Source organism: Papaver somniferum, chromosome 1 (assembly GCF_003573695.1).
Source record: "Papaver somniferum cultivar HN1 chromosome 1, ASM357369v1, whole genome shotgun sequence".
NCBI classification, from domain to species: Eukaryota; Viridiplantae; Streptophyta; class Magnoliopsida; order Ranunculales; family Papaveraceae; genus Papaver; species Papaver somniferum.
This window is the reverse complement of record NC_039358.1, coordinates 162172449-162185948: the sequence shown is the minus strand read 5'-3', so window position 1 is coordinate 162185948 and position 13500 is coordinate 162172449. Positions and strand designations below refer to the sequence as shown.

The window sequence follows — 13500 nt, the reverse complement described above, 5'->3', positions numbered from 1 at the left end:
ATCGTGTTTAAGCTTCCTAAATAAATTAGTCACCCAAACATTCAGACTTCAGAACGATGGGAGAACTTCATATTAAACTGCCCAAGTTCGTCGGAGCAGTTAATGTGAGGGGATGATATTTTGTAACCGATGGTAGTTGTGAAGAAAATCTGGTGTCGAAAAGAATGACAGAGTTATTGGGTCTCGAAATAGATTGGTATAACTATGCTGATCAAATTGAATGGTTTAACAACAAAAGAACAATTACTCGGATTGGTGGTTGCAGATTTTCATTATCTATCGGTAAGTGTTATTCTAGTTCAAATTTTCATGAAGTTGTTGACATGGATATGTGCTACATCGTATTGGGAAGACCTTGGTTAATTGATGTTCATGCAACTCGTGATCGATGTGACAACGTTTATGAATTTTTGTGGAGAAAAACCAAAATCATGCTTATACCAGGAAAACGATGGCCGAGTGAATCGAATGAGGAGTCTTTTAAAAGCCCACTTGTTACAACGGGTGGGACTAAGTTTCAAGGAAGCCTTGGTGAGGTTTCAAATGACATGAGTACTAATGTCCAATCAGCTACCCATATGTCTAAAGATAATGATGATAATAGTCCTCCTCAAATGTATGCAGTTACGGTGGTGGCTCCCAAAGGCACTTATGAAGACGCACATACAAAGTTTTATAATAGTATATCCAGCTCTTGTGGATACCGAGTGGATGCTGCGTGGAAATTTTCATGGGAGTTCTTTCATTGTAAGTGTGGGAAAAAACATCAATGGTTGATGGATCTTTACATGCATATACTGAAGTTGGTGGACCCGAGTCTATATGCACACTGGATGGTGATTCTGATGCACAATTCAAGGTCAAGTTGTGTCACCCGCGGCAGTTCCAAACTTCTTTCTTCGACTTGCCATTCTCAGTATAAACTCGAGACGAGTTTCGTCGCAGTAGGGGAGCCTGATACGGGACGTAGTTGGCAAGTCACGTATATTCCAGGATCTAGCTAATATCTTGGATATTCATTATGATATTTTTTAATTTTGGTATTTTAATTATTAGGATAATTAGTTTCTTAATTAGATTTATCCTTTTTATGAGAATAATATATTCTCTAGGCTCGTTTAGGAATATTCTAGATATCTAGGTTTTATGTTTGGGGGCTGTAAATAGCCATTTCCTTTATCATTGTATTCAGCTGCGGCTCGCTATTGTTATCGATTAATGAAACTATCCAGTTTGTTTGGTTAAAAACCATTGTTATCCTATTTTAGCTCTTGGATTATAGTCTTGCTCCTGGATTGGAGTTCCTATCATCACCATCAAGGAGTGGATTCTCCTTATCTCTTATCGCTTCCGCTTGTGCCATATCAGGTGGTATCAGAGAAGGTTATCCAGCGTTGTTCGTTCGTGAGGCCGCCTAGAAGAATCAGTCGAGGATTCCTGTGATCTCTAGGTTTTTGTCAAAAAAAAATCAGTTAAAGGAAGATTTGGGATCTTGTTCGTCATATGCGTACTTCACTATTTGGTAAGTTTCTGCTGATTCGAAACTTTGGTATTTGTGTTTCATTTGTTTCAAGTTTTACGGGTTAGAAACCAAAAAGAATCATTGCCTCCGTTAAACTGAAAACCTAATCACGTTAGAGGAAAAGTAAAGAGGCATGTTTCATTAAGGTCAGACACAAACTAATTTAAGTTGTCAGGATTTTCTTTTACTTGTTCTCATAAGCCAAATCCCCCAGCTTCTTTGTTCACCTAAACCCCATATCCTTCCATGTTACTACCCGATCGTGTTTAAGCTTCCTAAATAAACTAGTCACCCAAACATTCAGACTTCAGAACGATGGGAGAACTTCATATTAAACTTCCCAAGTTCTTCGGAGCAGTTAATGGGAGGGGATGATATTTTGTAATCGATGGTAGTTGCTTAGAAAATCTGGTGTCGAAAAGAATGGCAGAGTTATTGGGCCTCGAAATAGATTGGTATACCTATGCTGATCAAATTGAATGGTTTAACAACAGAAGAACAATTACTCGGATTGGTGGTTGCAGATTTTCGTTATCTATCAGTAAGTGTTATTCTAATTCAAATTTTCATGAAGTTGTTGACATGGATATGTGCTACATCGTATTGGGAAGACCTTGGTTAATTGATGTTCATGCAACTCGTGATCGATGTGGCAACGTTTATGAATTTCTGTGGAGAAAAACCAAAATCATGCTTATAACAGGCAAACGATGGCCGAGTGAATCGAATGAGGAGTCTTTTAAAATACCACTTGTTACAACGGGTGAGACTAAGTTTCAAGACAGCCTTGGTGAGGTTGCAAATGACATGAGTACTAATGTCCAAGCAGCTACCCATATGGCTAAAGATAATGATGATAATAGTCCTCCTCAAATGTATGCAGTTACGGTGGTGGCTCCCAAAGGCACTTATGAAGACGCACATACAAAGTTTTATAATAGTATATCCAGCTCTTGTGGATACCGAGTGGATGCTGCGTGGAAATTTTCATGGGAGTTCTTTCATTGTAAGTGTGGGAAAAAACATCAATGGTTGATGGATCGTTACATGCATATACTGAAGTTGGTGGACCCGAGTCTATATGCAGACTGGATGGTGATTCCGATGCACAATTCAAGGTCAAGTTGTGTCACCCGCGGCAGTTCCAAACTTCTTTCTTCGACTTGCCATTTTCAGTATAACCTCGAGACGAGTTTCGTCGCAGTAGGGAAGCCTGATACGGGACGTAGTTGGCAAGTCACATATATTCCAGGATCTAGCTAATATCTTGGATATTCATTAGGATATTTGTTAGTTTTGGTATTTTAATTATTAGGATAATTAGTTTCTTTATTAGATTTATCCTGTTTTATGAGAATAATATATACTCTAGGCTAGTTTAGGAACATTCTAGATTTCTAGGTTTTATGTTTGGAGGCTATAAATAGCCATTTTCTTTATCATTGTAATCAGCTGCGGCTCGCTATTGTTATTGATTAATGAAACTATCAAGTTTGTTTGGTTAAACACCATTGTTATCCTATTTTAGCTCTTGGATTAGAGTCTTGATCCTGGATTGGAGTTCCTATCATCACCATCAAGGAGTGGATTCTCCTTATCTCTTATCGCTTCCGCTTGTGCCATATCAGGTATCCATACCGGTACGCATACCATAAAACTTTTGTGGACTCCGGAACTAAAGATAACATTTTACTGCCAATTTTCTGCACTACCTCAAAAGGACCAAAATTAAAATACTTGGAGGAGAGCTTGAAATTCTTCCTAATAGCTACTGATGTTTGCATGTAAGGATGCAGTTTGAGAAAAACCAAGTCTCCTACCTAAAATTCTCTATCAGTTCATTTTATGTCTGCAAATACCTTCATTCTTGCTTGAGCTTTGGTTAATTCCTCCTCCAATAGCTGCATCATGAGGTTCATTTCTTGTGAGTAAGTCTCAATTGAAGCAACAGAAGTTGTGGCAGCAATATGAAAAATGAGACGAGGTGGTTGATATCCATATAATGCTTGGAAGGAAGAAATTTTTAAGCTGATGTGATAGTTTGTGTTGAACCACCACTCTTCTGGAGCCATCCAGTTAGCCCACTTCATGAATTAGACCTAGTCATGCACCTAAGGTACTGCTCAACACAAGCATTTTTTCTCTCAGTTTGACCATTTGTATGTGGATGGTATGCAGTACTCAGCTTGAGAGTGGTACCTAAAGACTTGAATAGAGCTTTCCAAAACTGACTCACATATATTTTATCTCTATCACTGACAATGGAGCTTGAGAGTCCATGTAACTTGAATATGTGATTGAGAAATTCCTTTGCCGCTGTAACAGCTGTGAGAGGATGACTTAAAGGGAGGAAGTAGTTGTATTTAGTAAGCATGTCAAAGGTTTAAGATCACTGGAAGCTTGATGTGTTGCTGGATTCCAATGGAAAGCATATTTTTTGAGCATATATGTCAAAGGTATAGAAATAATGCCATAACCTCTGATGAATCTTCTATAACACCATGTTAAGCCTAATAAACCTCTTAATTGCTTCAATGTTGTAGGTTGAGGCCAAGTTTGCATTACAACAGTCTTGTCAGGGTCTGCAGCCACTCCATCAGCAGTAATTAAGTGTCCCAAATAATCTGGTTGAGGCTGAGAAAAATCACACTTGAGACTTTTACCATACAAGGAGTGTTGTCTCAAGACTGAAACAAGCTGCTGCAGGTGAGTAATATGTTCCTCCAAAGATGCGTTGTATACTAGAATGCCATCAAAAAATACAAGTACGAATTTCCTCATAAATGGATTGAATATCTCATTCATAAGAGCCTGGAAAGTGGCAGGTGCATTTGTAAGATCAAATGGCATCACTCTAAACCCATAATGACCATGATGGGTTCTCAAATCAAAGGAAAACTGGTAGCCATGCATTTCCCACTGTAGATTCTGACTCATGCCTTTACTAACAGTGCTATCACCATTTGCTACCGTAACCACCATGTGACCCGTAGAAAAGGCATCAATGCCTAGTTTAGTAGTAATGTTGGCATATATGAAACTGTGTGTACTACCAGTGTCAACTGAAACCATTATAGGATGTTTATTCAGATGACCAGAGATACGAATAGTATCATGAACACCATGTCTTGTCAAAGCATGTAAGGAAATTTCAATAGTAGGAGATGTAATATTGACCTCTTCAGTGGATAAGTTTCCTTACTCTTCCATTTCATTATCAGTAATCAACATGAACAGTTATTGAGTCTTACACTTGTGACTTTGTCTGTAAAATTCATCACAATTATAATATAGTCCCTTGTCTTTCCTCACCTGCATTTATGCATGAGTAAGTCTTGTAATAAGCGGTAATGAATTGTCGGGTGAAGATTTAGTTGGTGCCGTGGGGTGGGTCACAATGTGGTTTGATGCGGACATATTGGTTTTATTGTAAGTGGTGGTGGGAGAGAAGAATGGTTTGATAGTAGATGGTGGATGGGAAACAAATAGTGGTGTTGGGGAGAATGGTTTAGAAAAGGATTTTAAAGGCTTAGGTTGATGATATATAGAAGCCTGTTGCATATCTAGATAGAAAAAATGCCTCAGATGTAGTGTTAGGTTTGAACATCCGTACAGTGGTGCATATATGTTCCTTTAACCCTCTTATAAAGATGGGTGTGTAAAAACTCTCTGGAAGTGAAGGGTCATTAACAACAATAAAGTTCTTGTAATATTCCCATTTATCATAGTAATCTTCCATAAAACTGGTTTGTGAGAGTTTATTGAAGCTACCTACATAATTATCCTGAACAATATCTTCAAATCTAACACATAAATCATGAACAAAAGTTTCCCAATAGATAAACCCTTTACCTTGTTAATAATTCAAAAACCATGGATCTACCTGAGAATCAAAGTGAATCACAGCCATATCAACACGTTCTTCATAAGGAAATTTATGAAGGTGAAAGTATCTTTCATATTTAAGAATCCATCCACAAGGATTAGTACCATTAAATCTTGGAAAGTCGACCTTTGGAGTATGAGTAAACTTACTAGATTCTTTGTGAGATATATTCTTGATGAGAGCACGAAACCCAGTTAAGGAATCATTTGGATTTGGATGAGATTCGGTTTTTAAACACGGATCTGGTTGTTGATGTAATGCAGATACCCGGTGTTGATTGATTCCCAGTAAGTTGAGAAGAAGATTCATGTTAGAATTCAAATTGTTCACCGTGGAATCCAAGGAACTCATCTCACTTTTCAAATAAGAAACATCAGATTTCAACTCTGTTATAGATTCATCTTGTTGATTAACAATGTTTGAGAGATCTGCAATTGTTTGTTTGGTGGCCACGGTTACAGGTTCTAGGACGAGAATCTGATACCAATTGTAGTGTACTGATGTACAACTACAAGATGAAGATGAAGATAACTAGCAACAAGCTGCTTTCTCTCTGAAACTTACAGCCTAAATTTCAATTGAAAGCAAAATTAAATTTTCATTAATAGCGTTTAGATTCTTACAATGATTGGTATTAATACGCAATCGGACTTAACTGATCTCAGCGGTCCTTAATACATTAATCATTAAACACAAAACTCGATGACATATTAAACCTACTATACTTGCACGTAATTGTTCCTAACTTACCCCTGCAGACAACTACCATGCTAGTTAACCGGTTCGAGCACAAACTGGCGATATAGGTTCATGACAAAAATGAAACGTAGCTATATCTATGTGTGTCGAAATGTTTTTACACTTTAGTAACACACACTCCTCTGACCCCATACTTTTCTACGACCATGAGAAAACTCTGGCCTAAATGTTTTGTCGACTTTTTTGATTTCAAAAAATACTTTACAAATACACGTGTTCGTGTGCTAGTCATCGCTCAAATGATATGTAGACGTAGTTTAACCACGTGTGTAAAATTCCATACACACGTAATTTTTGTCTTCGTACTAAGAATGTTATTTTTTTTTATTTTTTTTTTCTTTTGCATCTCGTGCTCTTTTTTCCTAAAAATCATCTACAGTGAAAATGTGAAGATGATTTGGCAGGTAGTTAAATTGACATCCTCTAAAAGATCCTCTATTTCCGGATTATCTCCTAAAAGATGTGAAGATATCTTTTTCAGATTTTTAAAAGATAAAATTAGTTATTTGTTCCACAAAATATATTTTTCAAATTAAAAGAATATAATAATAGCCAATAAAATTCTTACAACTAAATTTTCAAATAAAACTAAACTTATGGGGTGGAGATAAAAAATTTAAACTTTAGACAAATTATGAATTTTGGTCAGTTTTTCCTAAACAATACACTATCCACGTGGGAACCACACCGAGAATCAGATGCTCTTAGCTTTCTAGAACAACGACTTTTTGTATCGGAAACTGAGTCATTTGTCAAATATTTTTAAAACATGGTTCTAATGGACGAGTAAAAATTAGTATGGGTGAAATGGCCACCAAAAAAATAGTAAGAATGAAACTGGATTCATCCTGGCTTAAACTTACAGAAGAGCGAGGATGAAACTGGATGCATCCTGATGTAAATTAAAAATAAGAAAAAGTATTTGAAAATGGGTAGGATGAAACTGTTTACATCCTGCCTATTTTTACATTCTCGTCCATTTAAACAATATCAAATTTTACACGTCTTTTTTATCCAGAAATTGTTGATTTTGATCTTTTGGATCAATTTTGTGTTTTTGCATTAACTTTTACCTGTCCATTAAAAAATATCATAATTGCTGAATCATCAACCTCCTTTCTTTTCTAGGGTTCGTGTACCGAGACAACTCAGTACTCCCGTTTGTTCCGGATTAGGTTGGCGTTAACACCGTAATATTAGTACGTGTCGTTTCTATAACGGTCATTCATACGACTGTATTAGGACCACTTACGTCATCAGTATAATTCTCACTTGTTGTGCTCGTGTTTTCACTCGCCTATATAAAATCTTCCCGAGCGTGAAGTTCAAAAAAAAAAAAAAGAAAAAAAAAAGATTGAAAAATTCTTTTCAATCATCAAAACGTTTAATCTTGATTGCTGAAATTACAAGAGGATGATGGCAATTTCAAATAATGTAGACGCAGTCTCTCAATTATCATTTCCCCCTGGGTTCAGGTTTTATCCAACCGACGAAGAATTATTAGTTCAATATTTATGTAGAAAAGTGGCCGGATATAATTTCTCATTAAATATCATTGGTGAAATTGATCTCTACAAGTTTGATCCTTGGGTTCTACCAAGTAAGTTCATAAATTTTAACTTGGGTTTTTTTGTTTTACAACCTCATCAATAAATCTTATGTGGAGACTAATTTCAGTTTTTGATGTATCATTTTTATAGGTTAAGCAATATTTGGTGAAAAAGAATGGTATTTCTTTAGTCCAAGAGACAGGAAATATCCAAATGGATCAAGGCCAAACAGAGTTGCAGGTTCTGGATATTGGAAAGCAACCGGAACTGATAAGATTATAACTGCTGAAGGTCGAAAAGTCGGAATCAAGAAAGCTTTGGTTTTTTACATTGGTAAAGCTCCTAAAGGAACTAAAACCAATTGGATTATGCATGAGTATCGCCTTTTGGAGAATTCTAAAAAACATGGCAGCTCTCGTGTAAGTATTAAATAATCCCATACTCCGGTGAACATTTTTCTTCTGATCCCTGAACAGGAAGGAACTGACGATGTCACGATAATAATCTAATCCTTTCTTTTATTGATCCATGCAGTTAGATGACTGGGTATTATGTAGAATTTACAAGAAAAACTCGAGTGCTCAAAAAGCTGTATCATCTTCAAGTGAAGTAAATTCAATGACAACATCTAAAGAACAGAGTAGCAATGGAACTTCATCTTCTTCACAGTTTGATGATGTTCTTGATTCATTACCTGAAATCAATGATCAATTCTTTTATCTTCCTAGAATGAATTCACTCAAGAATTTCCAAGATCAGGAAAACAAACTGATGATGAATTTTCAAAACTTGGATACTTCAAAATTTGATTGGAGTAGTTTAGCTGCCATGGCTTCTTTACCAGAACTCAACAACAATGGTAATCAGGCAATCGGGAGGTCTACCACGAACAATCAAGCATACCCAGATTCAATGAATTATCATCTTCAACAAGTAAATTCTTCGTCAAATGGGAGATCATCAATTGAGAAGGAAGTAGAAAGCCGAATCGGTTCACAACTACAGCGGGTTAATTCGGCAAATTATTTTCAACAAAACTCGAACGATTTCTTACAGAATTATAATAATGAGTCGTTCGACTCGTTTGGGCTTAGGTATCTGACACAACATCCAGTGTCAGGTGGAAGTTTTGGGTATTAAAGTATAAAAAGTTTAAGGACTGCACTGCTGTAGTGTAATTAGGAGAATTTATTGGAATGTATTGGATTGTGGTATTGTTGTAAATATCTGCAATTCTTTGGGTAGGTTTTCGTGTTTTAAGTAATGAATTTGCAGGAATTAGGAAGAAGCAGCAGCAAGAATTCGCAACAATGAAGCAGTGATTTGTAGCTTAGATGCCATAGATGTAAAAAGAATTTTGTGATGATTGTTCGGTTTACTTTGGGATGTAGATAGGAAATCAATTCGTAATTATTAGTACTACGTTTTTGTGTTCGTTCCAAATTATGCACGTGTGCAGTTGACGCTTGCTTAATCAATGTCAAAGCTTTGATTAACGAATCAAACAGCCATACCTAGGTTCATTTTTGTTGACTTGAGTTCAAAAGGTTTTCCATATTAACATCCCACATTACTTAAACATCTTACCCATATTACTTATCACCTTCAAGTCAAGTCGATAGAACTACAACCTAAAGGAAAGATTGACAGAACCATCAATAGCAGAGCTCGCAGTTACAAATGCAGAACTAGTTCCCAGTGATGGAACTGCTACACCCTACTGCTGCTTTTTTTTTCCTCTCATTTTTCCTTAAAATTCATTAAAAGGAAAAACATATAGTTCTATGATTTTGCTTAGCTACTAATTTCAAATTCATTATTAACCTGCATTAATTTTGAGCTACTACTTCCAAAGACAAATGAATGTGAAAGCAGTTTTAAACGACTTTGATGTTTTATGTATCCACTGTATGCAACCATATATTTCCAACAACTTCTCGTGTCATCTTCAACTCTTTGGTCATTTTAGACTTAGAAATCTACAATTTCAGCATGTGCTATTTAGTTCGTCACAATTAATAACATTTTTTTTTCGGGGACGAATATTCCGAACATGCATGGAGTCATCGGAGGATGCAAAAAGCGTTTTAGGGAGATAAGTGGGTGGAAACCCATTACTTTCCACATTTCCACTTGGGTATTTCCCAAATACGTACCAGCTTAAGCTTACAGTTTAAATTCGAAACATCCACAATTATCTTCGGCAGAGTCGCCACAAATGACATTTGGCTTTTAGATTCTTTGAATATAGTCAGTGTTGAAGTGAAACAGAAATGTGACTGGTTCACCGATTCTCTAGTATGTCAGTCCGGTTCAGTTCTCAAAACAGTGGATATAGTCATGTGGCGTTTTATCTTTTATTTCTATCTTGGGATGATTCGTAGAATTCAATCCGATGATCCATTTTAGAGGGATATAGACAAGGCCATCGAGACCATTGTTATGGTGGCAGTTGTGACTAGCCCACGTCGAATTGTTGATTACGAAGTTTATCTGTTTTTAGGTACGCAGGCAGGCCTTACATAAATGCGAGCGAATATGCTTCTTTTATTTTATCCCTAGAGTAGACTAGAAGAATGGCATCATTTCCTACGTGGTAACATGTTGAAATCACATAACAATCCAGAACTGCTTTAACTCGGAGGCTGCGTAGCATTTAAAGTACGCACACTACAGTGAGTCAGTGACTACAACTACACAAGCATGGTTTACATCAGACGAAGATAATTAGCAAAGGATTAAGATAAAGTTTGACCCATAATTAAAAGAAGATAAATAAATTAGCAACCAAAGGTCCAAAAGCCTTGATGTATGCTTTCATTAAATTACCTAATCTTTAAGGTAATCAAAATTTTAATGTCATTAATTTATTTACTGATAAGATGTGGATGAATTTAGAAGAGCCTTTTTCTTGCGTCAAACTCATTATCTTCATGAAAAACCTCGTTAAATATGAAAAAGACCCACCCCATGACCCTTTCATTAATAGGATAAGTACAGAAATTCATTTCCAATCAGAATCTTTATCTTCTTTCAAATATTCCTTCTTTTTCCGTCTTTTTCTACTTGCTTTTCCATTACCAAAATGGTGTTTCTTGATTAGCATTGACTAAAAAATTTCGACTATTTGACTGTTTCAACTCTAGTATCGTGGCACCTCAAAAATCCACAACATAACTTACGGCGCACGAGATCAGATGCGTAAGAAATGACGCTATACTATATGTTCGCTGGCACAAAAATGTTGTCTTTTTGTGTGAAGTCGAGTAACGACAAATATAACCCACGCTGTTGTTTCCTTTTTTAAGCTTTGATTTTGTCTTTTGTAGAAAGGGATTAATGTATACGTGTCACTACAAGTACGAATCTCACGTTGGTTTTGTGTGTTTTGGTTGGTGAACTTCTCCATCGATTTCTAAGACAATCGAAGCTCAACCTTTTACTATGTCCTAGTAGTGTAACTCACTGAGTTCGTATATTAACTCAGTTTTGTCTCTTACCTTTAACCTTTAATTTTGGATAACGGCATCACCAATAACGTCAGGGTACTTCTTCTTTGGGACCCAATTTATGCGTGCATGTGCTAACTAGAGGTGCCTAATTTTTTGGAGAATGACCTGGAATTACCCGCGTCCTATTTATAGGACTTCTTTATCCTTACTGATTGGGTATACCAAACTAATTTGGGTATATCCAGTAAGACAAAATCTGGTCATTATGAAGTAAAATCAAGCCACCCTTAATCTTGTATTTTATAAATGGCTAAAATGTTTCCATAATGATTAGCACTAATTTAATTAAAATGATTAGATTGGTTAAATTAGTTAGATTTATAAGTTAGATTTTAAAAATAATTTAGAGAGAGAAGTGGAATGAAGTAGTAGAGGAAGTTTTTTTTTTTTTTTTTGGGGTGAAAGTTAGGTTTTTGAGAAATTTGTGATATTGAGTGATTCAAATCCTGATTTCGAAGTGGGGGAGTCTTCTAACTTTCCTCCTACATATGAGTACTTGTATGATGATCTACCAGACCATGATCAAATGGATTACATGCATGACCCTCACTTTTATTTTCCTCAAACTCATGATGGGTATGGAAGTGATGAATATCTTGAGTCAAACATAGAATCCAATGACCAAGAAGAAGAGAATGGAGCTACAAGTAATCAGGTAGACAACATACATGGTGAAGATTGTGATTTTTCCATGCAAATGATGGATTTTGGTTTTGTTTTTTCACTTTTGCTGCACAGGGTGGGCAGGGTCGACGCTTGTCGATCATGCCGACCAAACACGCTGGCGTGGTTTGTATTTCAACAACATGCCGACTTTTCATGAGCAGTATTCGTGTCGGCAGGGTAGAAAATTTACACCATGTCGGCTTTCAGTTTTACAACACAGGAGTCGTTACTTGAAAATGCTTAAGCCGGCATTTTCAAGTTTTCGAACCTTGCCGACTCTAGTCTGGTCGGCACTGTTAAATTTTTCTTATGTGCAGACTGTTTTGTAGTCGGTACATTCATGAATTTGGATAACAATTTTCTTCTCCCTTCCACTTTACGTGTATGGGGATATGGCGAAGAATTAATTACTGTTCTCTTTGTTTCTCAGAGAAAAATAATCAATTCCTGACCACTTACCCATACACATAAAGCGGGAGAGAGATGAAAATTGTTACACATTTTCATATGGTTTTGGTCATCTACTAGTCGGCAAGGTCGATAAACTAAACAGTGTCGACAACCAACTAGTCTGCATGGTTGTATTCATCTACAATGCCGACAAAGAAACAGTCGTAATTAGGGCTCACAAAACCGACCCAACCCGCACCCGCCGAAAAATACCCGCACCCGACCCAACCTTCCTAGGCGCGGGTCGACTATGGGTGACCATATCAGAACCTACCCTAACCCTTAGATTAGGTCCCAACCACTAATCCTAGCCGTTCAATGCTTATATATAATACAAAATTTTAACCTAACCTTACTCGCTTTTTTTTTTTAGTTTGTATTATCTTCATCTCTTCTCCAGTCTTCTTCACTCCACCTCGTTACCACCTCATATCACCGTAAAGTTACACATACAGAAGCATCCCCAGCCTAATTAAATTTGAATAGAACCTCAACGATTATCGAACGAAGATGAAGAACAATCATCAACAAAGCATCTAAAGAACAGTCACCCAGCTGAGAAGAACAACCACTTCACAAAGCTTAAGAGTAATCACCTAACAGGAACAAGATAAAGCCCAAGCCACGAAGTTATTGATTGACTATTTGATTGATTAATTTTGAAACGAAAAGGATGAGTAACATTGAAATTAATAGAAGGATTTTCATTTTCCTTTCTGAATAGAGGGTTTTATCGTTTTCTTAAGTTTTGATTGTTTTGGTATCATAAATTGAAATTGAAATTTGTAATTTTTGATAAGCATAAGATACAATTTTGTTTTCTTTCTGTGTCGTGAATCTGGATTGTGTTCGTATGGGTACTTCTCTAATTGAATTCAAACCCCAGAAAGTGAAGATATTTTGTTGATGGATTTCATATAAGATGTGTTAGTTTCAAATCTAGGGACTAATATATATTAATCACGATGTGAGTGGAATATTTCGCTAAGAACATATCTAAGAAAAATATATTTCTGGTTTCACAGTATAAAAATGGTTTTTATAAACCGAAAAGGTGGATGAATCACAGAAATTTTCATCAAGAATAAACAACGAGTATATCCACCACCCACCCGATCCAACCCGTCGTTGTGGGTCGGGTGAAAACTGACCCAC

General features: G+C 36.4%; 1 pseudogene; it reads left to right on the top strand.

The window, feature by feature from the left end:
* The first annotated feature begins 7583 nt into the window (after positions 1 to 7583).
* LOC113353125 lies at positions 7584 to 8876 on the top strand (annotated as a pseudogene).
* The last annotated feature ends 4624 nt before the right edge of the window (positions 8877 to 13500 follow it).